Source organism: Lycium ferocissimum, chromosome 11 (genome assembly GCF_029784015.1).
Source record: "Lycium ferocissimum isolate CSIRO_LF1 chromosome 11, AGI_CSIRO_Lferr_CH_V1, whole genome shotgun sequence".
NCBI classification, from domain to species: domain Eukaryota; kingdom Viridiplantae; phylum Streptophyta; class Magnoliopsida; order Solanales; family Solanaceae; genus Lycium; species Lycium ferocissimum.
The window spans coordinates 29604928-29621970 of NC_081352.1; positions in this window are offsets into that span (position 1 = coordinate 29604928).

Genomic DNA, 17043 nt, shown 5'->3' on the forward strand with positions numbered 1-17043 from the left:
TATGTCTATGAAGCCTCTAAAGAAATACTGAAAGAGTAATTATCTAATAAGCTGTAATGACTAGATAGCTGACAAAGCCCAAAACTGAGACTGATAATTGAACTGAACTAAACAGGAAAGTAAGGATCTGAAATACTTCCTGTATTTTGAATGAAGAATCACCGTATAATCGTAAATATAAACTTCGTAGCCTTTCAGGGCCCAAATAAATGTGCACAAAACCGTGGCCTCGGTGCCCAAGCAATACATATGCATAAGGCCCCCAAAAATACGATATAGGTGTTTAACATTAAACAATTTACAAGACTGAGACTAGCTATAGCTGATAGCATGATAACTGTTTCTGATTATGGAACTTAACAAATAATTGAACAAATAATTGATTATGTATAACGACTGAGGCTCATATGATGTCAATACACAAGCCTATAATGATTACATACTGAGTTCATGCAATTCAAAGTGATCACCATGAACGAATTATGAAATTATAACCCTAGAAGATAGCAGTTCTACAATTATTCAAGAAACTAGGGCTAAATTGTATTCTGAGTCAAATTACTGATAAGTATGTAGAATGAGGCGGAGGGAGAATCATAAATGTTCCTTAACGTAGATAGTTAGCCTCACATACCTTAACTACTTCACAATCCACAATAAAAGTCTGAATTTTGAGAAGAATCCTAAAAGCTTATGTCTCAAACCTTGAATATAGGTTTTCTTGAAAACCCTTGGTTAAGAACAATGATTTCTCATTTAATATTCATAAATATAAGTTGGATTCACTTGGAATTATTAGAATAGACTTACCTCGGCTTATTCTAATGGTAGGGAGAGAAGAATTTCGTACTAGGGCTTGAAGAATGTGAAAAACTGATTTTTAGAAGCTAAGTGTTGTGTTTATACAAGTCCTGGCTAGTCCCCAGGCCTTGCTTCACGAGAATTTAGATGCGCCAGGCCATCTAGAGGCGCCACAAACCAATAAAGTGAGGCCAAAGGTGAGGATTTTGGCGAGCCTGACTTTCTCGCCTCGTCTGCCTTCCTCGCCTAGCAAGGATTTTGGCTAGCCCGGATTGCTCTCAGTAAGAAGGCCATAACTTTTTGTAGAGATGTCCGATTGACCTCCATAATATACCGTTGGAAAGGTATTTTAAAGGGATACAATTTTCATGTTTTACATTTTCTCGAATTCTTAATAGATTTTCACTAAATTGGGCTGGAAGGCGTACCTACAAAAACTTAGCCGATTCTATCGAATCCGAAAGCACCCCTCTATTAGCCATTTTGAGACGATCATATCTCCTTGATCCAGACTCCGATTGGCCTGGTCCTTATAAGCCTGAAAAGGTATATCTATATACTACAACTTTCATTAAGGAACCTTTTCCAAATTCCCAACGAATCAAGGTGTTATGATTGCCCGAAGTAGGCCCCTCAGCCGCTTTCCCAAAACGTTCAAACCTTTAAATTTCCTCTGAAACTCTAACGATATGAGTCTAACCTTTATTTTAGGATATGGGGTGTTAAACGTTTCTAGATTTAAAATAAATTATCATTATTTTAAACAAACTAAAAAAGGAAATAGTGTCTATTAGAGTAAAACCAAAAAAGGGATATCTATACTTCTAAATCTTAAGTAAATCATTGAATATATATACACACTTAAGAGCTAGAATTACTTATCCTCGAATTAGTTATTCCACCCACCCAGAGGGATAAAATAAAATTATAATAATCCCGCTATTAGTTATACCGCGATTTATCCCAACCAAATGTGAGATAAACTCATCTCAAGATTAATCCCAAGATAATTTATCCCTTATCCCTCGTACCAAACAAGCCCCAAATCATCACATTTCTCCGGTAGTCCTACACAACTTTACGTAATTTTAAACTATACAAAAAGGACATATGAATACCAGTAAAATTTAATTCTTGTCAACCAGTCAATTCTTCCCAATAAATTCTAAACGCTGATATATAGGATTAAAGATAAAATTTACTGTAGTCACCAAACATAAATTTTAAGTACAAAGATTGACTACATGTTTAGGGAGTAGTATATTTTTGTAGTAATAAATATACAAGATAAATACAATAAACTAATCAATCAACTAGTCTCAATATTAGTTGGGATGATTATATAAAATTATCCATATCGATCCAACGTTCAAATGAACATTATTAGTATTAAATTAATTTTACATTACCTGTTAATCTATCATAATCTTTCCTTTTAATAAGTTCTTTAACAAGGTTTGTGAGTTAAAGACAATATAAAAGCCCTAAATTTCTTAGATCATATAAAAATTAAAATCTTCCGAGCGTGAATAAGTTTTTACTGCAAAAACACATGAAACTTCTTCATTAGAAGATAATGTACAACCCCAGAAGTTATAGTATATCTTATGATTCATCCAAATCCTATAACTCTAATTCAATTTTTGTATGTATATTTACAAAATTATAGAAAAATATAAGCAGGCGTCTATCCACAAACCAAATATTTTTCACCTTATTTGGAATTTTTGAAGTTGGAGTTAAAATAAAAAATTGAGTTGTGTTTGGTTATAGTTTTTGCAAAGAATATTTGGTTGTTTGAAAGTGGAAAAAGTGAAAAAAAAAAAGTGACAACAAGGTTTTATGTATTTTTTAAATTTCAAATAAAACTTTAATTTGTATTTGAAATTTTCAGCGAAATGTTGATTTTCAAATAACGTGAAAAAAGTTTCCGGAAAAAAGTGACAAATTCGCATGGCCAAACAGGTCCTAAAATATAATACTTTGAATTCAAATAAGTTAAAAGAGTTACTCCCTCTGTCCCAATTTATATGACAAACTTATATTTTTAGTTAGTCTCAAATAAAATGACACATTTTCTTATTTGACAATAATTTAACTTTAAACTTTACTCCCTCTGTCTCATATTATTTGTCTACTTTCCTTTTTTAAAAGTCAAACTACATAAATTTTGACCACCATTTTGAGATATATTTTTTCACCATATTAAAATATGAAAAAGATTGCAACTTGTAATACTTTTCGTATAGTTTTTTGAATATCTGAATTATAATTTTAAAATATTAAATTGGTCTAATCCAATTTAGCTCTAAAAATTAATCAATTTAACTCTCGAAAAGCAAAACATGACAACTAATACGGGTCAGAGGAAGTACATTTTACGATTAACGAGATAATTTATAACAATATAAATATTTTTAGTTTATTTTAGATCACAAACCTTAAAAACTTCCTTTGTTTCTTAAATTTGTGCCCAATCAATTAATAGGTAGTAAAATTCAAATTCCGAATCTGCCTCCGTACCCGAGTCTAAAACATATATACTACTTAAGTGTTCAATTAACTTTGCTTCTTTTTTTCAAGCTCTTGAGAACTAATTAAAGTATATAAAGAGAGATCCAAAATCCAATACATACAACACACATAAATGGAGGAATACGAAGAAGTTACAGTAGTAGATCACGTTTCTCATACAGTCAACAACAACCCGGATCCATACGGGTTCGGGTCGGATCCCTACCCGACTCAATTCGATAACTCCGATGTTCCGATCTCTAATGGAGATGGTAAGCCTTACGATCTCAGTGAAGAACTCTGAAGGAAAATATTTTATTTTAGAGAAAATTACACTCTATGTCTACTTTTCAAATTATTTACGCCGGGTAGACATATTTTGAGTTTGTTACCCGATTTAGCTCATATTTGTGTATAAACACCTTTTATAACCTATTATATACTTTTTGTACGAGGTTGATACATTATATGTAATGCTTCCCCCCTAATATTATAATGTTTTATAATACTAACTCTGTATTAATTTATGTGATACACTTTCCTTTTTAATTTGTTATAGAAAAAATGATACATTTTTATAGTTAGAATAATACATAAACAGGCCCTCAAACTTAGCATCAGCCGGCAACTATGTCCTCCAACTTTGGGTGTGCACAAGTAGGTACCTCAATTTGTGTAAAGTTGAACACGTAAAAACAAATGCTGATGTGGGACATAAAATTTTAGGTATTGAGATGATCATTTTGTAAGTTGGAGTGTTCAACTGATAAAGTGGTGACAAGTTGAGGTGCCTACTTGACACCCAAAGTTGGAGGGAATATTTGTCAGCTGAAGTCAAGTTTGAGGTCTGATTATGTATTATGCCATTAATTTAACTTGAAACTTCCTCTTTTGCCCTTAATGAAATGATTTACAACCACACAAATATCTGTGGATTGTTTTAGACCACAAGTTTCAAAAGTCATTTATTTTTTTCTTAAACTTTGTCATTAGTCAAACTATATCATGTAAATTGGAAAGGAGCAGTACTGTATATTGGGCTACCTGGTGTAATAATTTTCAAAAGCTGTATATTTTTTAAAATATCCCAATATTTTATTCATGAAATCAATAAATCACTGAGTGTTCTCTATAATCTCCACGAGCACGCTCATTCACAATAGTACGAAACCTACTACTTGAGGAAAACTTATTCCTAATACTAATCAATTTTGGATTCCTACAACTTTGAATTATTTTTTCCAACAAATTCTGAAGGAATTTTTCGCTCTGATGGAGGACCGGTACTACCACCTCCTAGTGAAATGCGAGAGGAAGGCTTTGCCTTACGCTAATGGCGAAGGTTAGCTTTGATTAATTTTTTCCTTTTTTTTTTTTTTTTTTTTTTTGTTACAGAGTAAATTAATAAAGGCCTCTTACTAAAAATTAGCTTTTTCTGCAATATTTTCAATTTTATTCGAACTCAACTGTATGAATCTGTTGAATATTGTGTAGTATCTCGATAAAATAGTTTATGCGATTAAATGATGTGAACTGGAAATTTACACAGCTAGATAACAATTTGAATGATCCTAAAGAGGGAAAATTAACCCCTCTTGAACAGATTCACTCTAAAGCAATTGGAAAAATAGGAAGAGAATGAGAATGGACTAGAATTGAGTTGTTCTTTCATTGATCATCAAAAACATGCCTTACACAATGGAGAAGTAGATCTATATAGTTGAGTTAGGTACCAAATGCAGTTACAGACTTGTAACTGATTTTTGGATCTGTAACTAACTACTTCTAACTGATTCTCTGGACTTCTAACTGATTCTAACTGATTTGTCCAGCTAAGCTACATCCATTAGTTCTAACTGTTCTAACTGATTTGTCCAGCTAAGCTAATTACACTACTGCAATTTGAGCTCATAACAATACCCTCCCCTTCAAGCATCCTTGTCCTCAAGGATTAAAATGAGGAAACCTCTTGGTGAAATCCTGGAGATCCTCCCATGTACTGTCCTCTTCAGCACAGTTCAACCACTTCACCAATACTTGAGTGATTGCCCTTCCCCTCTTTTGAGCCAATCTCCTGTCAAGAATAGCTGCAGGGGTCAGCAAAATGTGACCAGAGTCTGAGTGAACCTCTGGTAGTGTGGTAGATGCCATGTGGGAGCCTATCTTCTTCTTGAGCTGAGAGACATGGAAGGTTGGGTGAATTTTTGACCCCCTAGGTAGAGCCAAGGTATAGGCAACACGTCCTACTGCAGCAGTAACCTGGAAAGGGCCAAAGAACTTAGATGACAGCTTCTGAAAGGAGTGATCTTTGAGAGAGAGTTGCCTGTAAGGCTGCAACTTTACAAAGACCCAATCACCAATCTCAAAAGACCTCTCAGTCCTGTGCTTGTCAGCCTGCATTTTCATCCTGTTCTGAGCCTGAGCCAAGTGAAATTTAAGTTTCCTGAGGGTAGCTTCTCTTGCCTGTAGACTTCTATCAACCATGTCCAGCTGGGAGTCCAAGGGAAGGTAGGGTACCAAGGGAGGTGGTTTTTGACCATAAACAGCCTCATAAGGGGACATGTTAATAGCTGAGTGATGGGAAGTGTTATACCAGTACTCAGCAAGGCCTAACCAGCTAGGCCACTCTTTGGGTTTATCAAAAGTCATGCACCTCAAATAACTCTCCAAACACCTGTTCACAACCTCAGTTTGCCCATCAGTTTGAGGATGGTAGGCACTAGATGTGAGCAAGGAAACCTTCTGTAATTTGAATAACTCCTTCCAAAATTTGCTGACAAAAACAGGATCTCTATCTGAGACAATAGTCTTAGGCATACCATGAAGTTTGAATACACCATCCATGAAAAGTTGTGCAACATCCAATGCAGTATAGGGGTGTTTAAGAGCCAAGAAGTGTGCTGCTTTGCTGAGTCTGTCTACCACCACATAGATAGCCTCTTTACCAGCAGCTTTAGGTAAACCTTCTATGAAATCCATGGAAATATCTTGCCACACTCTTTCAGGAATTGGCAAGGGCTGTAGCAAACCAGGATATGGAACATTCTCCCCCTTGCACCTTTGGCAAGTGTCACATTCCCTCACAAATGTGTACACATCCTGCTTCATCTTCCTCCAGTAGAATTCTTGTTTGAGTCTATGCAAGGTAGCAGAAATGCCAGAATGACCACCAGAAGCACTTGCATGAAAGTGCAGTAACAATTTCTTCCTCAAGGTAGTATCCAAACCAACCATCATCTTGCCCTTCCTGCTTAGCACACCAGCAGTCAACTGGTAGTAAGGTTTGTGGGGTGCATTAGATTGTATATCTTGAATCAGCTTGTGAAGTTTGGGGTCCTGATACCAAGATTGCTTAACCTCATCTATTAAAGGAGATTGCACACCTGAGATGCTGAATAATTGAACCTCTTCAGGTTGCCTTGATAGTGCATCTGCAGCCACATTCTCTTTGCCTTTCTTATACATGATAGAGTAGTCATAACCAAGTAGTTTGATCAACCATTTTTGTTGGCTGGGTGTGGATATTCTCTGCTCAAGTAAGTACTTGAGACTATGATGATCAGTCCTGATAGTAAAGTGCCTACCAAGCAAATAGGGTCTCCACCTTTGAACAGCAGTAACCAATGCCAACAACTCTCTTTCATAGACAGAAAGTGCCATGTTCTTGTTAGACAACCCCTTGCTAAAGTAAGCAACTGGCTTATGGTCTTGTGCAAGTACAGCCCCAATGCCATGACCTGATGCATCAGTTTCTACTGTGAATTCCTTAGAGAAATCAGGGAGAGTAAGCACAGGTGCAGATGTGAGTGCCTTTTTGAGCTTCTCAAAGGCAATAGTAGCCTCCTGATTCCAGTGAAAACTGCCCTTCTTAAGCAAATCATGTAAAGGTCTAGCAATGACTCCATACCCTTGGATGAACCTCCTATAATAACCAGTCAATCCCAAGAATCCCCTAAGTCCCTTTAGTGTTTTTGGTTCAGGCCACTGGGACACAGCATCTAGTTTATGTTGGTCCATTGCCACTACTCCCTCAGAGATCACATGACCTAAGTAGTCAATTTTAAGAACTCCAAAGTCACATTTGCTCTTTTTCACAAACAAAACATTACTTCTTAGTATTTTGAAGGCCTCTTCTAAATGTAACAAGTGATCAGACCAAGTAGAGCTATAGATAAGTATATCATCAAAAAACACAAGAATGAACTTTCTGAGGTAGGGATGGAAAATTTGGTTCATCAGGCTTTGAAAGGTAGATGGGGCATTTGTAAGGCCAAAAGGCATGACTAGGAATTCATAGTGACCATGGTGTGTTCTAAAGGCTGTTTTAGGGATATCAGGCTCAAACATTCTGATCTGGTGATAACCAGATCTGAGGTCAAGTTTTGAAAAGAATCTAGCTCCATATAGCTCATCTAATAATTCCTCAATAACTGGTATTGGGAATTTGTCCTTTACTGTGAAATTGTTCAACTCCCTATAATCTACACACATCCTCCATGATCCATCTTTTTTCTTCACCATGACAATAGGTGAAGAATAAGGACTAGTGCTGTTTCTGATTACCCCAGAACTTATCATTTCATCAATCATTTTTTCAATTTCATTCTTTTGGACAGCAGGATATCTATAAGGCCTTATATTGATTGGAGAAGTACCTTCCTTGAGGATGATCTTATGGTCATGCCCTCTAGCAGGAGGTAGTTCAGTTGGAGTTTCAAACAAATCTGAATACTTGTCCAAAACATTTGTCAAGTCCTGCTGTTGTGCTTCTGCAACATCCTCACCTTCCATGGCACATAGACTGATTCCATCCCCTTGTCCTTCTTCAATAAGCATTCCTACTGAGATCATGCAGAGTTCAGCAGGTTGAGCAAGCAGCTTGTGCATTTGTCCTGCTGGAATCATTTTGGTTGCAGGTGGTTGTGCTCCTCTTAGTGAAACTTTCCTTCCATTCATGCAAAATTCCATTTTGAGTTTCTTGAAGTTCCACATGATATCCCCTAGTGTGATCAGCCATTGAATTCCAAGGACCATATTGCACCCACCAATGGGTAGTATTAGCATATCAGATTCAAAGCAAACACCTTGCATTTTCCATTCTACCTTTTTGCACACATATGAACTTGGGGCTTTACTACCATCAGCTATGGACACATTAAAAGGGGTTATAGCTGTCAAACTGCACCCCAGCCTTTTAGCAGTGTTGTAGTCTAGGAAGTTATGAGTGCTTCCAGTGTCAATCAAGACTTTAATGGCCTTTCCCCTTACAGATACTGTTACCCTCATGGTTCTAAAATCATGAGTACCAGTCATGGCATGCATGGATACATGAGGTAAGATAGCACCCTCAGAGTTTGTTTCTAATCCTTGAGCCATGACAGCCAATAAGTCACCTGGGTCCATCATCACTTCATCTCTTCCTTCAGTTGATTCTTCATAGTCCTCCACTTCCATTGAGAATAACTGCCTTTTCTTCTTGCATATATGGCCAAATGAGTATTTCTCATCACAGTTGTAACACAGACCTTTACTCCTCCTTTCTTCCATCTCAGCAGGAGTAAGTAGTTTTGGATTTCTAAAAATTGGTTTAGAACTGTTGGTACTATTAGTGTTTTGGGTAGTAGTGCTTATTGGTCTAGGAACATGGGTTGATTTAGGAGGGTTATATGGCTTGGAGTAAGGTTGGTTATGAGGTTGGAAAGATGGTGTAAATCTAGTGGTATTTCTGGAGGTTGACAGATTGAAATTTTGGAAGAAAACTTGCTGCTGAATGTCTAATGTCTGTTCTTGGATCCTTGCCAAGCTAATGGCCTTAGCCAAACTTCTTGGGCCTAACATCTTAACTGTCATCCCAATTTCAGGTTTTAACCCTCTCACAAAACAACTAACTATATACTCTTCAGAAAGATCAACTCTAGTAAGTAATTCATCAAAGATATCAACATACTCTTGAACAGAACCTACTTGCCTTAAATCCTTGAAGTCTCCCATGGGGTCATCAAAAAGCTCAGTACCAAACCTGGAGTACAGGCAAGTGATGTATTCCCCCCATCTTGGCCAATCCCTTGTTAACCTTTGTTTCATATAGGCTTGGTGCCATTGTAATGCCTTGCCTTCCAACTTACAGGAAGCAATCTTTACCTTTTCATCATCAGGGACCTCACTTACTTCAAAGAACTGCTCACACTTGTATAGCCATTCCTTCAGCTTAGTGCCATCAAAACTTGGGAATTCCATCTGATATCTATGGTTTGTGAGTTGATCCCTAAGTCCAGCTTGTCCTCTATACTCAGGCCCATTGATTTCTACCTGAGGTCTTCTGTTTGCTCTATGGTTGTCTTCCTCCTGTACTCCATTCCTCTCTACTTCGACTTGAACTGGAGCATTTCTGTTCCCCACTAACAACCTCTTGATTTCCTCCATTGCTTGTGCCATCTTAGTATCCACAGCTTGTTGCATTTCTGCAACAGAACTGACAACTCCCTCTATTGATCCTTTTAAGGAGTCAACTTCCCTTCTTAGCTCCTGCATACGAGTGTTATGGTCTCCCATTTTACAGGTCAGAAGGTCGAGGCTCTGATACCAATGATGTGAACTGGAAATTTACACAGCTAGATACAATTTGAATGATCCTAAAGAGGGGAAATTAATCCCTCTTGAACAGATTCACTCTAAAGCAATTGGAAAAATAGGAAGAGAATGAGAATGGACTAGAATTGAGTTGTTCTTTCATTGATCATCCAAAAACATCCCTTACACAATGGAGAAGTAGATCTATATAGTTGAGTTAGGTACCAAATGCAGTTACAGACTTGTAACTGATTTTTGGATCTGTAACTAACTACTTCTAACTGATTCTCTGGACTTCTAACTGATTCTAACTGATTTGTCCAGCTAAGCTACATCCATTAGTTCTAACTGTTCTAACTGATTTGTCCAGCTAAGCTAATTACACTACTGCAATTTGAGCTCATAACATTAAACTCTTCTTTTAAATTTGGATCCTATACTTTCCATAGATGTAAACGTAGATTGAAAATAATATCAATAAGATAGGCTTTATTTTGCTAGAATTGCGAATGGCGAAGGTTAGCTTTTCCTTCCTTTTTCTTTTTTAAATTCATCGAATTTGAATTTTGGTTATTGCATCAGTAACTACTACTTGATCCTCAACTAGTTAGAGTCAACTGTACCAATCCTAAATATTAGTATCTGCTGAATATTGTGGATTCTCTTAATAAATACGCTTATACAGATCTGATCCCTTTCTTTATCTATGGAACTGGTGGTTATACCTCAAGTCAAATGAAATTCATTTCTAGAGGTCGTGCGAGTTTCGGTCTTGTAACTGCTTATCAGATTTGGAGCTCTAGTACTATTAGTTGTTTTACTAGCTAGAGATCCTACATTTGATAGAAAAATCTTATGAAATTCTAAGTTAGTAGTAATACTAAAAAAGGATACTTCCTGAACTTGTTAACATCTGATTGCAGAGGTTCTTTAACTTGTACAATAATTAATAAATATATCAATAACACTCATTTGTTATCCATGATCCAAAAGGAGCAGAAGTATAAGAAATGAAACATCTGAATCCGGTACTTTGGTCATATAGACTTTACACTATAGAATATAGAATCACGAGTTAGGTTTTTTGAGATTTCTGAAGAAAGTCATCTTTGGTTGTTGTTGGGGACCCCCCCACCCCCCACCCCTTTTTTTGGGGTGGGGGGAGGGGGGAGGGGAGGGAGCAATAATTAGTAGGACTTAATAAATCATAGATGTCGTTAGTATTTCTTTTGACAAGTGCCATATGATTCAAAGTATCAAGCTTACTGAAGATACTGGAAGAACAGTGGCTCAATAGGAGTATGCAAGTGCAATAGGCAGTTTGATGTAAATTTTCAAGGTTTACAACAATCCGAGTAATATTCATTGGAAAGCTATAATTAGAGTACTTGGATTTTTAAAGAAAACAAAACAATTGGGCATTTGCTATAATGATCTTCCTACCGTATTAGAAGGATATTCTGAGACGAGTTGGATTACAAGTAGTAATGATAATAAGGCTACTTCAGGTTGGATAATCACTTTGGGGGTGGCACCATTATTTGGGCATCCAAGAAACAAACCTGTATTTCCCCTTCTACGATGGAATCTGAATTCGTTGCATTAGCATCTGCTGGAAAAGAAGTGGAATGGCTAAGAAACATGGTACTGGATATAAAGTTGTGGCCACAACCTATGCCAGCCATTTCCATATTTTGTGATAGTGAGACTACTATGTGCGTAGCTCACAATAAAATGTATAATGGGAAACCGAGACATATAAGCTTAAGGCATGCTTATTTTTGGACAAGGATTTTTTTTTTATTTGACAATGGAAAGGCATGCTTATATAAGAATGTTAGATACAAATGGAGCTATAGCTATAGTGTATGTGAGATCAAATAAGAATTTGGTTGATCCACTTACAAAGGCATTAAATAGAGATGCAGTACAACAAACTAGTGAAGGAATGTGGCTAAAACTCTTAAATTAAATGCAAGTAATGGGAGCCCAACTTTGAGTTAGTATACACTCTACCAACATAAGTTCAATGGGTAATAGTAAGTTGCCTGTGTTGTTTAAGCATAAGTCTCCTCGTTTAGAGCCTCGATTCTGGTGTACTGCTTACTGTTATGTGAGGAGTTTAGAAATTGTTAAATGCCTATAATAACAAAGGTATGACAAACTTCTAAGTGCATACTGTTACAAGAAAGAGGGTAAATTGATTCTTAATGGAATTAGCAAATGTCTGCAGTAATAGGGACATTAAGTCTATATCTAAATTTTAAATAAACAAAATTGTTCAAAAATAAAATACGAAATAAAACCTTCATTTATAGATTCGACCCGGCCCACACCCAATCCCCAAGTCCAAGTCATTTATATATATATGTATATCTCTCCATATTTTTCTAGAAATTTCATTCTTTTTTTCCTTGAATTTTTCTTTGAATTGGTCAAAGAAGACTAATTGTCTTCTTAGGCAAACTTTAGTCCATATGTTTCCGTCACGTAGCGAATATGCCCTTTTTGGAACCTTCGCCATGAACCTTGTGTAAAATTACCATTTTGCCCCTCGACTTTTCTCAATATTACCATTTTGCCCCTAGCCTTCCACATTATTTTCATCGGCCATTTTGCAAATTTCTCTTTTTACCCTTGCCTCTCCCAACATTTCCATACTACCAATGTTCATAAATAATATTCATAACCTTGAACTTGTACATTAAAATAATTTTGGAAATAATCTTGCCTTTAACTTCTCGCAATTATCCCGAATTATCCGAACGTACGAAATACGAGGCTATAACACGCCGAGGTCACGATCGGTCGCCGGTCGTAACGGGGCCGTCCATGGGCACACTACAATGTCCCTCGCCACGGGCGGGTGTAGTATCGATGCGGGGAGCCATAGCGGCGGGATGTGCTACCGCGTGGGTCCTGCTCGGGGGTCGTACTGACCCTGGTACGACGAACCCCGGCCAGGAAGTGGCGATCGGCGTCCGCTCGCATGCGTCGAAGATGAAGTAGGATCACGGCCGTAGTGTCGTACGCGGCACCGTCCCGGAAGTAACCTCGAGCGATGTCGTCTTTGGGGTCCGCCGCCGTCCCCGCTTACGGTCCCAGTCTCCGCTGCGTGGGTACTCGGGCTCGGGAGATGGAGACTTCTCTCGTTCTTCAGCCATTGTCGGAGCCTCTGCCGCCGTGGGGCGACCCGCGTGGCACTTTGCTGCGCGGCCTCGGCGCGCGCGCCACCGGGTGACAGTGATAGGCTATGCTGCTCCGGCACCTGACCTCGGGCCGTAATAGCACAAGTCCTCACCATCTATGAGAGAATAGATAAGAGTCAGATACCAATTTTATCTTTTCAGATACCAATTTGAATAAAGAAGCACGATGGAAAGAACGAAGATGAGATTTCCTAAATGTCCTATAGCCTCCCGCAGATAAGTACAGAGCTCATCATACTGATCCACGAGACTCTACTAGACACATACTTTTATTAAAGATCGGGTAACCTAGGGCTCTGATACCAATATGTCACGACCCATTTTAGCCTAGGTCATGCGGGCACCTACCATTCCTACCTCGGTAGGCGAACCCTTAACTCAACGTTCAAAATCAATAAACATAATAGCAGAAGAAGTAGAATGACATAAGTCTCACAATATAATATAATATAGATAAGTGCGGAAGTAAATGAATCCACCCCGGTGGGCGGGTCCGGTCATACGAAGCATCTAAATCGAATACTAAGGTCCGAATAATAATACATAAATGTCTCAAATCATGTCGTGAAAGAAAAGTCAGACATAAGCAACAGAAGAGTCTTTGAGGTCAGCGAAAGCCATGCTCACCCTATAAAACTCAAGTAGAAGCTGAGAAGTCGATCAACCACGAGTCAGAGAAGTAGATCCGACCTGATACCCTACATTCATAAAAGAACGCAACAAGTGTAGGTCAGTACAAACAACAGTACTGGTAGGTATCATAGGCTAACTAAGCATAGTTAACACAATTCAGAAAGTAACGCAGATAAACAAGTAAACAAATCTATATCTAAATTTTAAATAAACAAAATTGTTCAAAAATAAAATACGAAATAAAACCTTCATTTATAGATTCGACCCGGCCCACGCCCAATCCCCAAGTCCAAGTCATTTATATATATATATATATATGCACATATCCTTTTAAATATGCCAAATGTTTATTTTATTAGACTTAATGGGCTTGGCCTTATAAAGCTAATAAAGTGGCTTTGTGCCACCAATGTGGGATACTCCCACATATTACAACTATTCTATCAATATTTATTCTTGTGCCGCATAAGTACTAAGGGATACATTTAGATGCAAAAGATACAAATCCATACAAGAAAAATTTTCAGCAAATATTCAGCATTTGACTCTGCAGAATTGAAACGCCTAGCTATAGCCTTCCTTAAAGACACCCCCTCTCCCCACCCTCCAAACCCCAACCCCCCCCCCCCTCCCCCCCCCCCCCGGCTCCTCGTCCCCCAAAACCAAAATCCAAGAATGAATGGAAGACTAACATTTCTAAAAATCACATGAAGGTAACACACCTATTTGGCACAACAAACTGGACAATTGGACACTAGATCCTCTTTCCCAGAATAACATGAATCCTTGATAGTCGGCACAATCTCAATCTCCTATTGCTGTAAAGTACCATCTTTTACCAGTGAATACCTTGTCAGATCAGCTCCACTTTGTACTAGCATTATCTGTTTGCACTCTTGTGCCTTTTTCACCAGATTGGAGAAAGATTCAAATACCCTATTGTCTTGTTCATGTTTCTTTCCATTCTGAATCTAGAAATCTCATATTGCACATATTTTTATTTGACCCTCCAAACAACTATGCCTTAGGGTCAAACTGTATGAGTTCTCCCTATCCACTCCGCTCCATTTGTGCTCATTTCTTTCCACCACTAGTAAATTAGAGGTTCTCTAAATCTCACACCTATTCCTAATCAAATATACAAATCTTTAATAGACCAAAGACTACAAGACTACTGGTAAATGACGGATATAAGGTAAGTCTAATTTTTCATACAAGGAACCTAATAAGTGTGATAAAAATGATTAGACATTAGTTCAGAGGCTATGTAAATCCTTTGCTTCCAACATGCTCTGTTCTAGCTAAAACCACACTAATATTGGTGAAACTCCAACAACTGTTCACATCTCTAGGGGGAGTAAAAGATTAATAGACACTATTGGTGATTTTTACAAGACAATTTATTTAATTTACCCTCGCCAGACCCCACTTGTGAGATTATACTGGGTATGTTGTTGTAATTTATTTAAAGTATTGGAAAGAAATGTGCCCCAAATAGAGCATGGTGGATAATTCATATGACCATCAAAATTAGTTGAGGCACATTTACTTTTTTGATTGATATATACTTATAAGAGATGGATTCACCCCTATTTGTCTATAATTTGTTGACTGACATATACATTAACAGAGATGGATTCGCCCCTATTTTCTATAGAATCACATCTTTTTTTTTTTGATTAAGCACCGGGTGTCCGAGTCTCTTTGAGCCCCGACTAATCCCGGGGGTGCACAGGCCCTCGGCAAGGAGTTTCCCGCAAGTGCACCACGGGTAATTCGAAAGTTTCCCCGGTCACGCCCTCGAAATTGTTTGCACCGGCGGGTTTCGAACTCGAGACCTTGAAAGGGAGCACCCCAAGGCTCAAGTCGGTTGCCACTGTGCCAACTCCACCGAGGGTTTATCACATCTTTATGTGCCCCAGAATTTTCATAGTTTAAACGGAATAGGCTCAAATATGCTATCGAACTATCGGAAACGGCTCATTTATGTCACTCATCAATAGTTTGGCTCTGCCATCGAACTATCAGAAATGGCTCATTTATGCCACTCATCAATAGTTTGGCTCATTTATGCCATCGCCCGTTACCAAAATGACTCATCCATGCCATTTTTCATGAAACAGAAAAAGATGAAGAGGATACAAAAGTTTCACCTGAATCCCTATGCTTGGACTGATACTTTGGCAAAACCTGATCCAACTGCAGGAAAAACACATTGAATTACAAATGGAACGAAAAACGTGCTACCGTCCGATCGATCATTCCTTCCACACTAACGACATCGTTTTCACTGTCAATTCACTCAGAACTATTCCTATATGTTTTCACATTCTTCTTCATAAACTCAAAAATTAGTTCATTTTCAATATCCGAAGACAATTCTCTGTTTTTCCAAAATTTTAAGGTACGTAACAATTTCTTTTATCTCTCTCAATTACTACTGTTTAGGATTTGAATTGAGCTAACTATAGTTTAATTTCCTAATTATAGTTTTTTTTTTTTTTGCTTTAAAATTGCTGATATCAGTAGAGAATTTAATTAAGATAATTAAGTTCGAAGTGATTAAGCTTAATCAGAGTTAGAGGTTTTATTTTATAGAAATTTGCAAAAATGGTGATGTGATTAGTTCACAATTTTTTTTTTTTTTTTTGGTAATTTGTGCTCATGAAGTTTTTACGTATAAATAAATGATATTCTCTTTTTTAGGGTTTAAAATTGTTTTTACGTATAAATAAATGATTTTCAGTAGGAATGAAATGCATCAATTGACTGAAGTGCAATCTTCTCTTTGTTTTAATTAATTGGTCAGTTCGTGTTGGTGAAATACAATAAATTACAGTTGAAAATAAATATTCAGGCTGCGGCGCGAATATCTCGCTCTCTTAAAGGAGATACAGGTCCACTGTGGTAGAATCATCACCGGTCCAGAAGTATAACTAAACTCCAACAGTTCGACACATCATAATCAAAAGGAATTGTGCCATTCTTTTTGCGACAGATTGAAAAGAAAAGTGTATTACATAAAATGGGACAGAGGACTACAAAAGTTAATACGTTAACGGCGGAATGCTTAAATTCCAATGGTTGAGTTGAGTTGCAGACAATGTGTTTCTTTTGAAATTGTCGTTATGCCTCAATCTCAAACTAGTTGGAGTCGGTTATATGGTTCCTTGATATTAATTCTGCTCCATTTGGTCCGGTTTATTCCAGTACTCATTTTCTTTTAAAAGGAGAAATGACAACTTTTGCTTTGAATATATCTTACAACAGTGAATATTTTCACTTTCACAGAAAAATCGGGGATGGCTACCATGTA